The sequence below is a fragment of the Rhinoraja longicauda genome, unplaced genomic scaffold (genome assembly GCF_053455715.1).
Source record: "Rhinoraja longicauda isolate Sanriku21f unplaced genomic scaffold, sRhiLon1.1 Scf000134, whole genome shotgun sequence".
Taxonomy (NCBI): Eukaryota; Metazoa; Chordata; class Chondrichthyes; order Rajiformes; family Arhynchobatidae; genus Rhinoraja; species Rhinoraja longicauda.
The window spans coordinates 261,087-278,000 of NW_027601352.1; the positions used below are offsets into that span (position 1 = coordinate 261,087).

Consider the following 16,914-nt stretch of genomic DNA (forward strand, 5'->3'; position numbering starts at 1 on the left):
TCTGAGCAAAGGATGGATCCTGGGTCTCTGGCGCTGTGAGGCGGTGACTCTACAGTTGGACCACCGTGCTGTTCTTGAACTCTATATATGAGCTGTTGTGATGTGTTCTACCTTGGCTGACCTGCAGCTGCTGCCTGTGGTCTATTCTCAGTGCCCGCTCTCCAGGTGGGATCAGTCTGCCAACTCCATCTGACGCACGTGCAGCCATGTCCCAGGTGGTGGGTTTCCGAGTGGGAGCCGAGTTCTCGAGCTACAGCGAGCTGCACCGGGAGTACCGGTGCTACCAGAGGGACAGCTCCGTACAGATGTGGACCAGGCACTCGCAGACCATCAAGGCGCAGCGGCGTCGGGCACCCAAGCGCCCGATGAACGACGCGCTGAACTTTGCCGAGATCGACTACGCGTGCATTCACGGCGGCAAGTTATTCAAGACCAAAGGATCCGGCAAACGGACAATCCAGAGGTGAGGAAATACTTGCAGGGGCGACACAGCGGCACAGTTGGTAGAGCCACTGCCTCACAACGCCGGGGATCCCGGTTCCATCCTGACCACGGGTGCTCTCCGTGTGTGGAGTTTGCACGTCCTCTCTGTGACCAGCTGTGTTTCTTCTGTGTGCTTCAGTTTCCTCCCATATCCAAAACACGTGCAGGTTTCTTGGTTAATTGGCCCTCTGTAAATCATCCCGAGTGTGTCGGGAGTGGATGACAAAGTGGGAGAACATGGAACATGGTCGATACCTGGTCCTGTTTCCTACCTTCTTATTTAAAGATGTTTTTATCCTTTTAAATTTAATAATATGTTTAGCCGGGTAGTTAGTTTTGTTTAGAGTTACATCATGGAAACAGGCCTTTCGGCCCATCGAGTCCACACCGCCCACCAATCATCCATTCACACTAGTTCTATGTTATCCCACTTTCTCATCCACTCTCTACACACGAGGGGCAATTTACAAAAGCAAATTAACCCACAAACCTGCACGTCTTTAGAATGTGGAAGGAAACCACTTGGAAAAAACCCACGTGGTCACAGTGAGGACGTACAATCTCCACACAGACAGCACCCGTAGTCAGGATCGAACCTGAGTCTCCGGCGCTGTGAGGCAGCAGCTCCTCTAATGCCCCGTCTGTCTCTTTCTCTTTTTTTTCTCTGTCTCTCTCTCCCCTCTGTTCATTTTTTTCTCTCTTTTGCACTCTTTGTTCATCTTTGATTGTGTGTGTGTGTGTGTGTGTGCATCTCCCCACCTCTCTCCCCGTCTCACCTCTACCTCTCCCTCTCTCCACCTCTCTCCATTTCTCCCTCTCTCTCTCTCCGTCTCCACCTCTCTACCTCTCTCCTCCTGTACCTTTCTACTTCTCTCTCTACCTCTCTCTCCTTCTCTCTCCCCCACCACACATTTTCCCATTCCTACCCGCTGGGATTGTCTAGAGTGGTAGAGTCATCCCACACAGAAATAGGCCCTTCGGTCCAACTTGCCCATGCTCATCGAGATGGCCCATGGACACCAGTCCCACCTGCCCTCAGAACCTTTCCTATCCATGTACCTTTCCAAATGTCTTTTAAATGATAGAGTACCTGCCTCAACTACCTCATCTAAAAGCTAGTTCCATTTACCACCACACTGTGCAGAATTACATTCTTTTTAAATCTTTCCCCTCTCATGTTAAACTGTCCTCTGGATCTTGATTCCCCTATCCTGGATAAAAGATTTATGCATTCACCCTATCTATTCCACTTGTCACATACAATTTGGTGTGTTAACACAAAGGACACGGTATTATCCATGTTATCCCACTTTGCCATCCACTGCCTGCACACTTGGGACAATTGACAATTTGATAGTTTGTGTTTTATGGTTCAGAGACTGGATTGATATCCCAGTGGGGGAGTGTGATATTATCCCATTAAATCACAAAGGGTCTTCCGCCTGCAATGACCATCAAGCACCCAGCTTGTTATGTACTATGTGTAGGAAGGAACTACAGATGCTGGTTTACACTGAAGATAGACACAAAATGGTGAAGTAACTCAGCGGGGAGGGCAGCTTCTCTGGAGAAAAATAATAGGTGACGTTTCGGTTTGACACCCGTCTTAAGGCTGAGAGTCAGGGGGGAGGTAAACTAGAAGTTTCTCCCATTCTCGTCGTTCTATTAATTTCACTGTTGCCTTGCTTAGTTTCACTGTTTGTATCAACTTGTTATCACCTTCTCCACAGCCAACAATAGACCATTGTGGGCTCCACCTTTCCTTTATCATTGTTGCTGGCTTTGATTTGTTCTTTCATTCATTTGTTCTTTGTAACCCTTCATCCCCCTAGTTCCCTCTCCTCTGGCTCTCAGTCTGATAAAGGGTCCCAACCAGAAGAATAAGGGGTAGGCCATTTAGAACAGAGATGAGGAAAAACTTTTTCAGTCAGAGAGTTGTGAATCTGTGGAATTCTCTGCCTCAGAGGGCAGTGGAGGCCAATTCTCTGAATACATTCAAGAGAGAGCTAGATAGAGCTCTTAAGGATAGCGGAGTCAGGGGGTATGGGGAGAAAGCAGGAACGGGGTACTGATTGAGAATGATCAGCCATGATCACATTGAATGGCGGTGCTGGCTCGAGGGGCCGAATGGCCTCCTCCTGCACCTATTGTCACCTACTCCTTTTCTCCAGAGATGCTGCCTGACCCACTGAGTTACTCCAGCATTTTGTGTCCATCTCCTTTGTTATGCACTATGTTATCTTACACCAATCCTGCATGAATCACATTTTGTTACAGCTGTTGCTTCAAGTCCCCCAGTTTGTGAAAGAGTTTATTATCAGTCAAAGGGCAGTCATTCATCACACCATCTTGTCTTCCCACTCGCACTGCTTCATGGCCAATGTCAATGGAATATTTCTGTTGGATTCTGTGATGATTGTAAAAGATAGCCATACATTGCTGGTCTGAATCATCCTACCACAACGAGAGAGCAGTCCTGAACTGCGATCTTCCTCATTGGTGACCCTCGGACTATCTTTGTTTGGACTTTACCTTGCACTAAATGTTATTCCCTTATCGTGTATCTATACACTGTAAATGGCTCGATTGCCTTCCCACTGTCTGGTTAGCATGCAACAAAGCTTTTCACTGTACCTCGGAACACGTGACAATAAACTGAACTAAACAAAACTGAAGGGTCTCAGTCCAAAGCGTCACCTATTCCTTTTCTCCAGAGATGATGCACGACCCGCTGAGTTACTCCAGCATTTTGTGTCTTATCGATTGACCCAGTTGGCTTACACACTGCCTCCCACTGTCTTTTTCAGAACCAACAAGATGAAATGTCCCTGTATCATTAAAGTCCGTCTTTCTGCGGATGGAAACAAGTTTGTGGTGAAAGAGATGAATGAATCGCATAACCACACAGTGCCGCAGGTAAAAGCAGAACACACACACCAGCCAGGTAGAGTTGTTGGATCTGCCACTGCTTCAGATTGTCGGGTCAGTGTGTGTGCGTGTGTGGGGGGGGGTGTCTGTGTGTTGTCCCACCTCTTCACATTTTCAGAGAGCATTAGACTAGTTCTGGACGCTCGGTTCCAGCCTTGGATCCTGGGCTGTTGAATATCTTAGTTCAACAATACAGCACAGAAACAGGCCCTTCGGCCCACCGAGTCTGCGCCCACCAGCGATCCCCCACATTAACACTATCCTACACACACTAGGGACAATTTACACATACACCAACCCAATGAACCTCCATACCCGTACATATTTAGAGTGTGGGAGGAAACTGAAGAGCTTGGAGAAAACCCACGCAGGTCACGGGGAGAACGTAAAAACTCCATACAGACAGCACTCGTAGTCAGGATTGAACCCGGGTCTCCGGCGCTGCAAGCGCTGTAAGGCAGCAACTCTACAGCTGCACCACCATGCCATCCAGAATATGTCCATGTAATTATTTATAAAGAGTTTATCAGAACTCTGTCTCTCTACCCGTGTCTTTGCCCGTGAGAGAATGTTACCTGTGGCACCAACACATATCGTTGGGACTTAAAGCTGTAGGCTGCAATAAAATGGGATTTGTGCAGCATTGGTTCAAGAAAACATACTACATAGCAACAAAGATAGACACAACAAGCTGGAGTAACTCAGCGGGTCAAGCATCATCTCTGGAGAAAAGGAATAGGTGACGTTTCGGATCCTTCCTGGCTGGTCTGAAGAAGGGTCTCGACCCAAAATGTCACCTTTTTCTTTTCTCCAGAGATGTTGTCTGAACCGCTGAGTTACTCCAGCTTTTTGTGTCTAGAATTGGCGTAAACTAGAATCTGCTGTTTAGTTTAGACATATAGCGTGTAAACAGGCCCTTCAGCCCACCGAGTCCAGGCTGACCAGCAATCCATGCACATTAACGCTATCCTACACACATCAGGGACAACTTTCAATTTTAGCAAGCCAATTAGTCTATAAACCTGTGCATCTTTAGAGTGTGGGAGGAAACCGCAGCTCCCGAAGAAAACCCACGGAGAGAACGTACAATCTCCGTACAGACAGCACCCGTAGTCAGGATCAAACCCGAGTCTCTGGCGCTGTAACACAGCAACTCTTCCGCTGCACCACCGTGCTGCCCCGACACATAGAACAGAACAAGATGGGTGCTTGATGGTCATTGCCAACAATGTAGGTGGAAGAGCCGGTGTGATTCTATGGGATGATATCACACTCCCCCACTGGGATATCAATCCAGCCTCTGAACTCTGACAACTTTGCCATTGTTTAACAGAGTCAGACTGATACACTCAATATCACTAGTCATTTCCCTCACAGTAACAAGTTTTATTCACGTAGTTCTAACACACTAAAAATATCTCCAGCTTTCAGGGACATTATCAAAGTAATTGATGTGAACTGCCTTAGCAGTGATTCTGGAGATGACCTATAACTTGGGTGGAGATGCTGGGTTTCAAGGAATGTCTTATAATGGGGTTTAAGGAGGCAAGAGTGTCTGAGGGTGATCTGAGAGAAGTATATCTGTTCATGAGAGGCATAGAATGGAGACCCTCAGACTATCTTTAATTGGACTTTACTGGACTTTATCTGATGCTAATCATTATTCCCTTTATCCTGTGTCTGTGGACGGCTTAGACACAAAAATCCGGAGGAACTCAGCAGGTCAAACAGCATCTCTGGAGAAAAGGAATACATGACGTTTCGGGGCAAGACCCTTCTTCAGACCAGAAAAGGAATAGGTGAAATTTCAGGTCGAGACCCATCTTCAGATTGATGCTTCCTGACCCGCTGAGTTACAGCAGCTTTTTGTATCTATCTTCGGTTTAAACAGCATCTGCAGTTCCTTCCAACACATTTCGACTGTGGACGGCTTGATTGTAATCATGGATAGTCGTTCTATGGACTGGAAGCATGCAACAAAAAAGCTTTTTGGTACACGTGACAAGAAACTAGACTAAACTAGATGGGGAATATGGTCCGATTGTTTTTCCCCATGGTAGTTGTGGAGGTGCAGAGACACATAGAGGGAGAAAGTTCCAAATAGCTGCTGAAGGCAAAGTCAATTGGACAGGGATAAAAATTCAGGAATGGGCTGGGGCCAGAGTTAGAGAATTTTGAATTATATATATATATGTGACCGAGACGTAAATGTAGATGGGTTGATGAGTAAGTTTGCTAATGACACCAAAATTAGGAGTTGCAGACAACGGGAAATGCTGTCTGTAGATATCAGAACGTAGACCAGCTGCAGAAAGGGGCGGAGAAATGGCAGATGGAGTTTAACCCGAGCAAGTGTAAGGTGATGCACTTTGACAGGTTAAATGCAAGGAGAGTATACAGTTAATGACATGACCATTAACAGCATTGATGTGCAGAGGGATCTTGGAGTTCAAGTTCATAGCTCACTGAAGGAGGCAGCACAAGTAGATAGGGTGGGGAAGAAGGCGTCATAAGTGACAGGAGCAGAATTAGGCCATTCAGCCCATCGTCTATTCCGCCATTCAGTCATGGCTGATCTATCTCTCCCTCCTAACCCCATTCATCTGCCTGCTCCCCATAACCCCTGACACCAGCAATAATTAAGAATCCATCTATCTCTGCCATAAATATATCCACTGACTTGGCCTCCACAGCCTTCTGTGGCAAAGAATTCCACCAATTCACCACCCTCTGACTCAAGAAATTCCTCCTCTCCTTCCTAAAGGAATGTCCTTTAATTCTGAGGCTATGGCCTCTTGTCCGACACTCTTCCACTGGAGGAAGCATCCTCTCCACATTTATCCAAACGTTTCACTATTCGGTACGTTTCAATGAGGTCCCCTCTCATTCTTCTAAACTCTATCGAGTACAGGCCCAGTGCTGACAAACGATCATCATATGTTAACCAGTATGGGTGAAACGTGTGGTATGCTTGTCTTCTGTGCTAGGGGCATTAAATATAAGAGTCAGCAAGTCATGATGCAGCTCTATAGGGCTTTAGTTAGACTGCATTTGGAGTATTATTTGCAGTTCTAGTCGCTCCATTACAGGAAAGGTGTGGAGGCTTTGGAGAGGGTGCAGAGGAGGTTGACCAGAATGCTGCCTGGATTAGAGGGTTTCAGCTACAGGGGGAGGTTGAATAAACTTGGGTTATTTTCTCTGGAGCGTCAGAGGTTGAGGGAAGACTCGACGGAAGTATATAAAGTTAAGGTCGGCAATCAGAGGCTTGTGCCCAGGGTGGAAATGTCCAACACTAGACGACAGAGTGATATGGTGAGAGGGGGGAGGTTTAATGTGCGAGGCAAGATTTTTACTCAGAGAGGGGTGGGGGCTGGGAATGCACTGCTAGAGATGGTGGTGGATGCAGATACGATAGGGGTGTTTAAGAGGCTTTGGGAAAGGCACATGGAAGTTCAGGGAATTGAGCGATATGGATCATGTACAGGGAGATGAGATCAGTTCAACTTGGCATCATGTTTGGCACAGATAATGTAGGCTGGAGGGCCCATTCCTGTGCTGTTCTGTGTTCTAATATGGGATCTGAGCTTAGTTTACAGATACAGCATGGAAACATAGGCCTACCTAGTCCACGCTGATCATCAACCACCTGTGTTCACTGGTTCTATGTTGTCCTACTTTCTCATCCAATCCCGACACGCTCGGGGCAATTTACAGAGGACAATTGACCTCTAAACCGGATGAACTGACCCTAGGACCTTGCTTGTACCCCACAGGAAGAGGAGGAGAGGCTCCGGCACCAAAGGCACTTTGTTAAAGAGCTGCGCGTGGACCCCACTTCCATCGTCTCGCTGCGGAGTAATGGAGCGGGTGTCCAGGTGCAGCTGGGGGAGGTTGCCAGCAAGGTGCTCGCTGATGAGGATGCCCATAGCCCCGCACGCAAGGAGAAATGGGACGAGTTCAAGGCCAACAAAACCGACTTGGAGATGATGGTGCCCACGCTGGCAGCCATCAAGGGTAAGGTCATAAGGAATAGAGTAGAATTAGGACATTCGGCCCATCAAGACTACTCCATCATTCAATCATGGCTGATCTATCTCTCTCTCCCCTAACCCCATTCTCCTGCCTTCTCCCCATAACCTCTGACACCCGGACTGATCAAGAATCAAGGTGGGTGAAGGTCTCCTCACTTGTCCCAGGCCTAACCGGCTGCTCCAGGTTTGCACCTCTCCCTCTCTTGTCCTGGGGTATCCTGCATCCTTCCTTCATTCCGGAATAATGCGGATCACCCCTTTATTGGGTTAACGTATGATGAGCGTTTGATGGCTCTGGGCCTGTACTCGCTGGAGTTTAGAAGGATGAGGGGGGACCTCACTGAAACTTACCGAATAGTGAAAGGCCTGGATAAAGTGGATGTGGCGAGGATGTTTCCACTAGTGGGAGAGTGATGGACCAGAGGGCACAGCCTCACAATAAAAGGATGTTCATTTAGAAAGGAGATGAGAAGGAATTTCTTTAGTCAGAGGGTGATGAATCTGTGGAAATCATTGCCACAGATGGCTGTGGAGGCCAAGTCTGTGGCTATTTATAAAGCAGAGATTGACAGGTTCTTGATTAGTAATAATAATAATAATAAACATTTATTTTATATAGCGCTTTTCCAAGTGCTCAAAGACGCTTTACAAAAACAGTCATGACATAAAAACAAACAGACGAACTGTCCTGACGGAGAAGCGGCGAACAAATAGCGCCAGCGTCCTCTCACATCAGGGTCCGGCAGTAGACAATAAAGAACACAAGACACACAATTACAATTTTAACACAAACAGCCATCACAGTGATTGCTCCAGGCACACCCTCACTGTGATGGAAGGCAAAGAAAAGTCTTATCTAGTAAGGCAGCATAGGGTATGGGGAGGGCAGGAGAATGGGATTGAGAGGGAAAGATAGATCAGCCATGATTCCTAGACTCTCCCACGAGTGGAAAGATCCTCTCCAGATGCACTCTACCCTGGCATTTCACTATCTGGTAAGTTTCAACGAGGCCCCTCCTGATCCTTCTAAACTCCAGCGAGTACAGGCCCAGTGCCGTCAAACACTCATCAGATGTTAACCCAGACATTCCTGGTTTCATTCTCGTAAACCTCCTCTCGACCGTCTCCACCACCAGCACATCCTTCCTTAGACATGGGGCCAAAACTGCTCACAATACTCCAAATAAATGGATGAGGATTGGGATAATTTACCACTGGTGGACTCCAATCAAGTTGTAGAAACATCTCATGGATAATCAATGGAAACAAAATGAACCTAAGCTCAATTTTGAGCGTCATAGCAAAGGTCTGAATACTTGTGTAAATGTGATATTTCAGCTATTTCTTTTTAATTACTTTGCAAAAAATTCTAAACACCTGTTTTCGCTTCTTCATTCTGGGGTATTGCATGTAGATTGATGATTAAAAAAAAGAATTTAATCCATTTCAAAATAAGGCTGTAATTTAACAAAATGTGGAAAAAGTGAAGGGGTCTGAATACTTTTGAATGCGCTGTAGGTCTTAGGGCTGATGGAATCAAGGGATATGGGGAGAAAGTCAGAACAGGGTACTGATTCTAGATGATCAGCCATGATCATATTGAATGGTGGAACTGGCTCGAAGAGCCGAATGGCCTACTCCTGCGCCTATTTTCTATGATTCTACTTCAAAGAGTTTGTGGCCAGGGTGAGAGCGGGTCAGTCCCTTGTTCTGCCTGTTCTTGTCATATGAGGAAAGATTGGAAAGACTGGGCATGTATTCACTGGAGTTTAGAAGGATGAGAGGGGATCTTAAAGAGACGTATAAGATTATAAAAGGACTGGACAAGCTAGATGCAGGAAAAATGTTCCCAATGTTGGGGGAGTCCAGCACCAGGGGACACAGTGTAAGAATAAAGGGGAGCCCATTTAAAACTGAGGTGAAAAGACACTTTTTCACCCAGAGAGTTGTGAATTTGTGGAATTCTCCGCCACAGAAGGCAGTGGAGGCCAATTCACTGGATGAATTTAAAAGAGAGTTAGATAGAGCTCTAGGCGCTCGTGGTATCAAGGGATATGGGGAGAAGGCAGGCACCGGTTACTGATTGTGGATGATCAGCCATGATCACAGTGAATGGTGGTGCTGGCTCGAAGGGCCAAATGGCCTCCTCCTGCACCTATTTTCTGTGTTTCTATAACTCTTGTCTGCGTTTGCTTGCAGACGGCACGGTGGTGGTGGTGGTGAACAAGGCCAACGTGTTGCAGGCCATCTACTACCAGGACGGCCGCATGAAGCAGACCTTCGAGAGGTTCCCCGAGGTGCTGCTGGTGGGTGCCACCTACAGCTGGGCGGGCCTGTGGCTGCCCACCTACCTGCTGCTGGCCATCGACGGCAACGGGGAGAGCGAGCTGGCGTGCCTGTGGTTCCTGCAGAGCGAGGAGCTCGAGACCGTCCGGCAGCTTCTGCGCATCTTCAGGCAGAAGAACCCGGCGGCGGAGGGAACGCGGGCGGTGGTGGTCGGCGGCAAGGCATGCTGGTGACGGGGAGCTGGTGACCGACGTGCTGCCCCACTGCAAGCCGCTGGCCTGCCTCGCCCACACCCTGAGCGTCTTCCAGGACCACGTGACCGCCGAGAAGCTGCACGTGACCGCCGGGCAACAGTAAGCACTGGCACCGCCATTCCCTCGTGGGGCCGGAGCGGAGCGGGCGGGTGGGTGGGGGGCCCAAATATTCCTCCTCCTGTCAGATTGTGTTGGTTTGGTAAAGTTGTGACTCTCATCCCTCTGCACAATCCAGTCTACTCCACTCTGCCCTCTCTCTCTTTCTTCTTTCCTTCTTTCTTACCCGCTCCTCCTTCCCTTCTTTCTTTCTCCCTCTTCTCTCCTTCACCTCCGCCCCTTCTCTCCTTTCCCCTACTCCTGTTTCCTCCTCACCCACTCCACCCCTCCTTCACCCACTCCTCCCCTCTTCCCCCTCCTCGCCTCCTTCCCCCTCCTCGCCTCCTTCCCCCTCTCATCTTCCCCCTCCTCTCCTCCTCCCCTCCTCCCCTCCTCTCCTTCCCTCTGCTCTCCTCCCCCTCCTCTCCTCCACCATCGGGCAACAATAAGCTCTGGCATCGTGATTCCGTCGTGGGACCGGAGCGGGCGGGGGAGGGGGCGGTTGGGTTATCCCAAATATTCCTCCTCCTGTCACGGCGTGGGTCAGATAAGGGTGCGACTCATTCCTCAACATGGTCTGCACAATCCAGTCTACCCCTGCCCCACTCTCCCTCCTTTCCACCCTCTTCTCCCCCTTTGCCTGCTCCTTCCCCTTTTGCCCCCTCCTCTCCCCTTTCTGTAGATGGGGTATCTGGTCAGCATTAGATGGGGCATCTTGGTCAGCATTAGATGGGGCATCTTGGTCAGCATTAGATGGGGCATCTGGTCAGCATTAAATGGGGCATCTTGGTCAGCGTTAGATGGGGCATCTTGGTCAGCATTAGATGGGGCATCTGGTCAGCATTAGATGGGGCATGTTGGTCAGCATTAGATGGGGCATCTGGTCAGCATTAAATGGGGCATCTTGGTCAGCATTAGATGGGGCATGTTGGTCAGCAAGGACGAGTTGGGCCGAGAGGCCTATTTCCGTGCTGTTTGACTCCACTGTTCAGTAGTCATTGAGGAGGTCACTTTATTTTTCGTAGGGAAAGAAACGGTGGAGTTTTTCTTGTAGCCGGTGGGGACTGTTGAGGTGAGAGTTTGGTTTAGTTTCGGAAATACAGATTGGAAACGGGCCCTTTGCCCCACTGAGTCCACGCTGACCATTAATCACCCGTTCACACCAAAGATACTAGAGGAACAAGATAGACCACTCGACGTTAAAAAGCGTAGAAGATCATGGCACCATTTTAGTGGGAAGAAAATTGCAGAAACATTTAAAAAGAAAAAATAACAAAAATGTATGAATTGATAGATGAGTTATTTTCTGCATTTTAATGGTATCATCACACATACTGTTCCCCCAAAACACTGATTACACTGCGAGAGGCAGAACGAACGGCGGGGTTTGCTTACTAAAATGGCGGACGTCCCGCTCCTTTACACACTACACTTCAGTATAGGCGAATTCAATGGAGTGGTCCATCTTGTTCCTCTAGTATCTTTGGTTCATACTAGTTCTGGGCGACACACGGGACAATTTACAGAGGCCAATTAACGTACAAACCTGCACGTCTTTGGAACTTGGGGGGAACCCGGAGAACCCGGAGGAAACCCACATGGTCACAGGGAGAGCGTACAAACTCCACACAGACAATGCCTGTAGACAGGATGGATCCTGGGACTGGCACTGTAAGGCAGCAACTCTACCGCTACGCCACCGTGCTGCACCGGGAGGTTCCTCACCTTGTCTCCTCTTCCCGCCAGGAGCCAGCTGCTGCAGATCCTGCACAGTATGTGTTACGCGACGTCCACTGAGGACTATGACCTGCTGTACCGCCAGCTGCTGGACTCCAACGTGGAGAGCGCCGTCGACTACTTCCACAAGACGTGGCACGGGTCCCGCCGCCAGTGGGTGGAGGGCTTCAAGCACGAGAACGAGAGTTACCTCACCAGCACCCTCCAGCGGGTGCAGGTGATGAGCCAGAGGCTGGCGGCCGCGGTCGAGGACTTCTCCAACGTGACCTCCTTCACCCGGGACCTCCTGAAGGCCGTGGACACGGTGCGGGCCGAGTGCGACCAGCGGGTGTTGCAGAGTGAGTCCCCCGCAGGGCCAGAGGACAACTCCGCGGAGTCTTCCTACCGGGCGCTGCTCACCGACTTCGCCTTCCGCCGGGTGCGGACGGAGCTGCAGGAAGCGGAGTCGGTCTCCTTTCTCAGCGTGGAGGCCGAGAGGGCCTGGCCCGTGTGCCGGCGCCGGGCCCTGGTGACGGACCAGGCCAGCTGCCAGTGTGCCTTCCGCACCTCCATGAGGCTCCCCTGCCGGCACGTCCTGGCTCTCCGGCGGCTGCTGGGCTCCGACCTCTTTGAGCCCTCGCTCTGCGCCGCTCGCTGGACGCAGGAGCACTTCCTCGACGGTCAGCTCCCGCCCGCGTCGCCGAGGGAGCGGGCCAAGGTGCAGCAGGAGCGATACCGCCAGGCCCTCAAGGTAGCTCGCAAACTCTCCTCCCTCGCCGCCCGGTGTCCGGCCGAAGACTTTGGCAGGTGCCTGGCGGTCATGACGGCCGTCACCGACATCTGGGCCAGAGGTGGCCAGGTGCAAGTCACCGAAACCAATGGTTTGTAGCGACGCAGTCTCAGAGAGAGTGAAGCAACGACACACAAAACATGGAGCAGCACAGCACAAGGACAGGCCCTTCAGCACACAATGAACATGATGACAAGACCATCGCTTATCTACCTGCATATCATCCATATCTCACCATTCCTTGCATATCCATGTGCCCATCTACTGCCTCGTAAACTCCATTATCACATCTACCTCTACAGCCACATATGGTTCATAAGATCATGTGACAGGAGTAGGATTCGGCCATTTGGCCCATCAAGTCTACTCTCCGCCATTCAATCATGGCTGATTCATCTCTCCCTCACCCCATTCTCCTGCCTTCTCCCCATAACAGAGAAACATAGAAAATTAGTGCAAGAGCAGACCATTCGACCCTTCGAGCCAGCACCGCCATTCAATGTGATCATGGTAGATCATCCACAATCTACCCCGTTCCTGCCTTCTCCCCATATCCCTTGTTCCGCTAGCCCTCAGAGCCCTATCTGACTCCCTTTTGAATGCATCCAGTGAATCGACCTCCACTGCCTTCTGAGGCAGAGAATTCCACATAAATGTGACAAAGTAACAAATATATATACAGACAAACAAGATGAGAGTTTTGGTAATATTTAGGTAGACAGACAGACAGAATTTGGTGTCATCTCTCAGCTTAAGTTAGAACATAGACTAGCCAAGCGTAGACTCGGCGCCCGTTTCGCCGAGGCACACTCGGACACCGGGTACCTCATCTTCCCATTCCCATGTTGATCTTGCAGTCCCGGATCCCATCCATTGTCAGAGACAAGCCACGCGCAAACTGGAGAAATATCAACTCATATACGGCTTGGGTAGCGTACAACCCAATTGGATGAACATTGAATTCTTCAGATTTAGGCAGCTACAACCCTCCCTCTGACTTTTTCGCTTCCCCACCCCTCTTTTCCGCCCCCTCCCGTGTGTCCTACCTGTACCGCCCCCCTCCCGTATGTCCCACCTGGACGCGCACCTGTTTCATTCCCCTCACAGGTGCATCCTTCCACTAACTTCACAATTCGCAACTCATCAATCCCTTTCCATCACATCTCATGGCTTTTCATCTCTGTGTGATGGTTATGTTGAACCATCTTCCTACCAAACTCCACTGCATCAACCTGTTATCTGCCAGGCTTTGTCTACTCGCGCCTCTCTTCCAGCTTTCTCTACCCTTCTCCCACTTTACAATGTCTGGAGAAGGGCCCGACCTGAAACCACACCCATCCATGTTCTACAGAAATGCCGCCTGGCCCGTTGAGTAACTGAATTTGGGTTTTTTCTCCAGTTGCAACGAATCCAACCGTCGGTGATTTTATTATATATGTCACTTATTTTGCGAGGGGAGAAGAGGGAGTGACCGGAGTGTGACTCGTCCTTCATTGTGCTGGCGGCCTTGCCGAGGCAGCTTGGCGTAGAAGGAATCGATGGAAGGGAGGTTGGTTTGTGTGATGGTCGAATGTCCATCGGTAATCGGCTCCGGCAATGTCTTGCGGTTTTGGATGGTGCTGTGCCAAAAAGAGTCTATGGTGCACGCCGATCAAAGCCTTCTCCCGCTACCTTGTCGGGACTCTCCCAGCTCGCTGCTGGCCGGGACACTTGGCCATAGCTTCCACGTGGCTGCCCAGGACAAAATGCCGGCGATATTTATTCTTAGGAATCTGTACTTCCTCGTCATCAATGTATACCATGGTGTGTGTACTGTTTCGGTACCTGACGTCGATCACAATCTTTTTTATCTCACTGACATTGAGGGAGAGCTTGTTGTCTTGGCACCAAGTTACAAGGTTCTCAGTCTCCTTTCTGTACTCCATCTCGTCATTGTTCGATGTCTTTCCCATTAGGTGGTGCCCTCTGCAAACTTATAGATTGAGTTGGATTGGTGTTTGGCTGCAGAGTCGCGAGTGTATAATGAGTATTGTGGGGGGGGGAGGGGGGCTGAGGACGCATCCATGCGGGGCATCGGTGTAGAGTACTGAAGCAGAGGATGATGTGTCACCTATTCTCACTGATTGTGGTCTGTCGATCAGGAAGTCGAGGGTCCAGTTACAGAGGAGAGTGCTGACTTCAAGTCCAAATTCAACCAGAGGTTTTAGGTGAGAAAGGAATGATTTAACAGGTAGACACAAAATGCTGGAGTAACTCAGCGGGTCAGGCACCATCTCTGGAGAGAAGGAATGGGTGATGTTTTGGGTCGAGACCCTTGTTCAGACTGACTTATTATGACTCTTTGGGGGCAACCTCTTCACACAGTGGATACAGGGAACGAGCTGCCAGATGATATAGTTGAGGCAGACGTTATAACACCACTTAAAATACATTTAATCGGGTTCTTCGATAGGAAGAAGTTTAGAGACGTACAGATCAAAAGCGGGCAACTAGACGTAATGTAAATGGGGTATCTTGGTCGGAATGGACATGCTGGGCCGAGGGGCTGTATAACTCAATCGGACTCCAGATGGTCATAACATTGAGGTTATCATTATAAGCACGTGGAAGGCACATCTCATTCATACTTTTCCCTTCCCACCCTACTGTCTGCCAGAATGCAGAAAAAATGTTACCAATGTTGGGCGAGTCCAGAACCATGTGCCACAGTCTTAGAATAAAGGGGAGGCCATTTAAAACTGAGGTGCTAAAATGAACGGATCGACAGCTCCAATTTCACTGTTTATTTCACTCTTTGCACATTTACATTCCTCCTGGTTTTATTTGCGCGCTCACTGAGATTTTACGACGCGGAATTTGGGGATTAAATGGGACCTGTTCAGCGCCGACCTGTTGTCTACCTGTTGTCTGCCCCACAGCCCCTGATCCCCGATCCTGAGTCCGGTCCCAGGACCCGATCCTTTTACACACCCGGAGCCGAACCGCATCAGGTTCTCAGCCACTGGTTCTCAGCCGAAGTCCAGAAGAAAGGATAAAGTTTCTCCGTGAATTTATTCCCAGTGAAGGTGTGGAGATGGGATTTGGTGTCCGCGTCATAAAATGAAACTGTCCCGGACTCGTAACTGAGATAAACTCCCACCCTCCCGGGGATGGGACGGGCGGGGATACGGGATCGATAGGAGGCGAATGGATCAAATTTGTCACCCCGTCGCCTGATGATCCAGACTCCAGCCTCTGGGGTCAGTGCCACCACTCTCTTCCTCTCCACAGACTCCGCGGCGACTCCCAGACTCCAGCACCGAATCTCCGCCACCTCCACCTCCCAGTAATGTCTCCCTGATGTGAATCCCTCCGATCCCAGCACACACCGACTAACTGTAAACCTCTTCCCGGTGTCAGGGAGATTCATCAGGGTCCCGGTCCATCTCACCCTCTTCCGATCCTCAGACACCTCGAGATGAGGATGCGCCGTTTCCACATCCAGGGTGATGGAGACTGTGGGGGAGGAGGGAAGGGGGGGGGGGAGAGAGAGAGAGAAGCAGAGAATCAGAGAGTTCCCGCGGGAGAAGCCATTCGACCTCAGTCACGGGCGGACGACCAGCTGAAACATTGCCCGGGGTTTCATCCCCCAACAAATATCGGATGGACACCAGACATCATTACCTGAGTTTATAATGCGGTCTGGGGACAGGGATTTGTGCGGAATCAGGAGGGAGGGGGTTGTGGGGGGGGGGGGGGGGGGGGGAATTGCGGACGCTGAGGAAGATTGCAAGATTGCGGCGGGAATAGATAAATGAAACGTGCTGTTCATATATGAAGGCAGGTCGGAGGAAGAAGAAATTGAGGTGTAATTTGAAATTGTTAAAGGGAAGGTAGAGATGTGGGATGGAGTCAATAGACAATAGACAATAGGTGCAGGAGTAGGCCATGCGGCCCTTCAAGCCAGAACCGCCATTCAATGTGATCATGGCTGATCATTCTCAATCAGTACCCCGTTCCTGCCTTCTCCCCGTACCCCCTGACTCCGCTATCCGTAAGAGCTCTATCTAGCTCTCTTGAATGCATCCAGAGAATTGGCCTCCACTGCCTTCTGAGGCAGAGAATTCCACAGATTCACAACTCTCTGACTGAAAAAGTTTTTCCTCATCTCAGTTCTAAATGGCCTACCCCTTATTCCTAAACAGTGGCCCCTTGTTCTGGACTCCCCCAACATTGGGAACATGTTTCCTGCTGACGCAGGTCCCGGGACCCGATCCTTTTACACAGTTATCATGATCATAGTGAATAGTTGCAGACGTTAGGGGCCAGATGACCTGCCCCTCTTTTCTTG

General features: G+C 49.8%; 1 pseudogene; it reads left to right on the forward strand.

Moving 5' to 3' along the window:
- Positions 1-206: 206 nt before the first annotated feature.
- Positions 207-12,754, forward strand: LOC144590101 (zinc finger SWIM domain-containing protein 1-like; annotated as a pseudogene).
- The last annotated feature ends 4,160 nt before the right edge of the window (positions 12,755-16,914 follow it).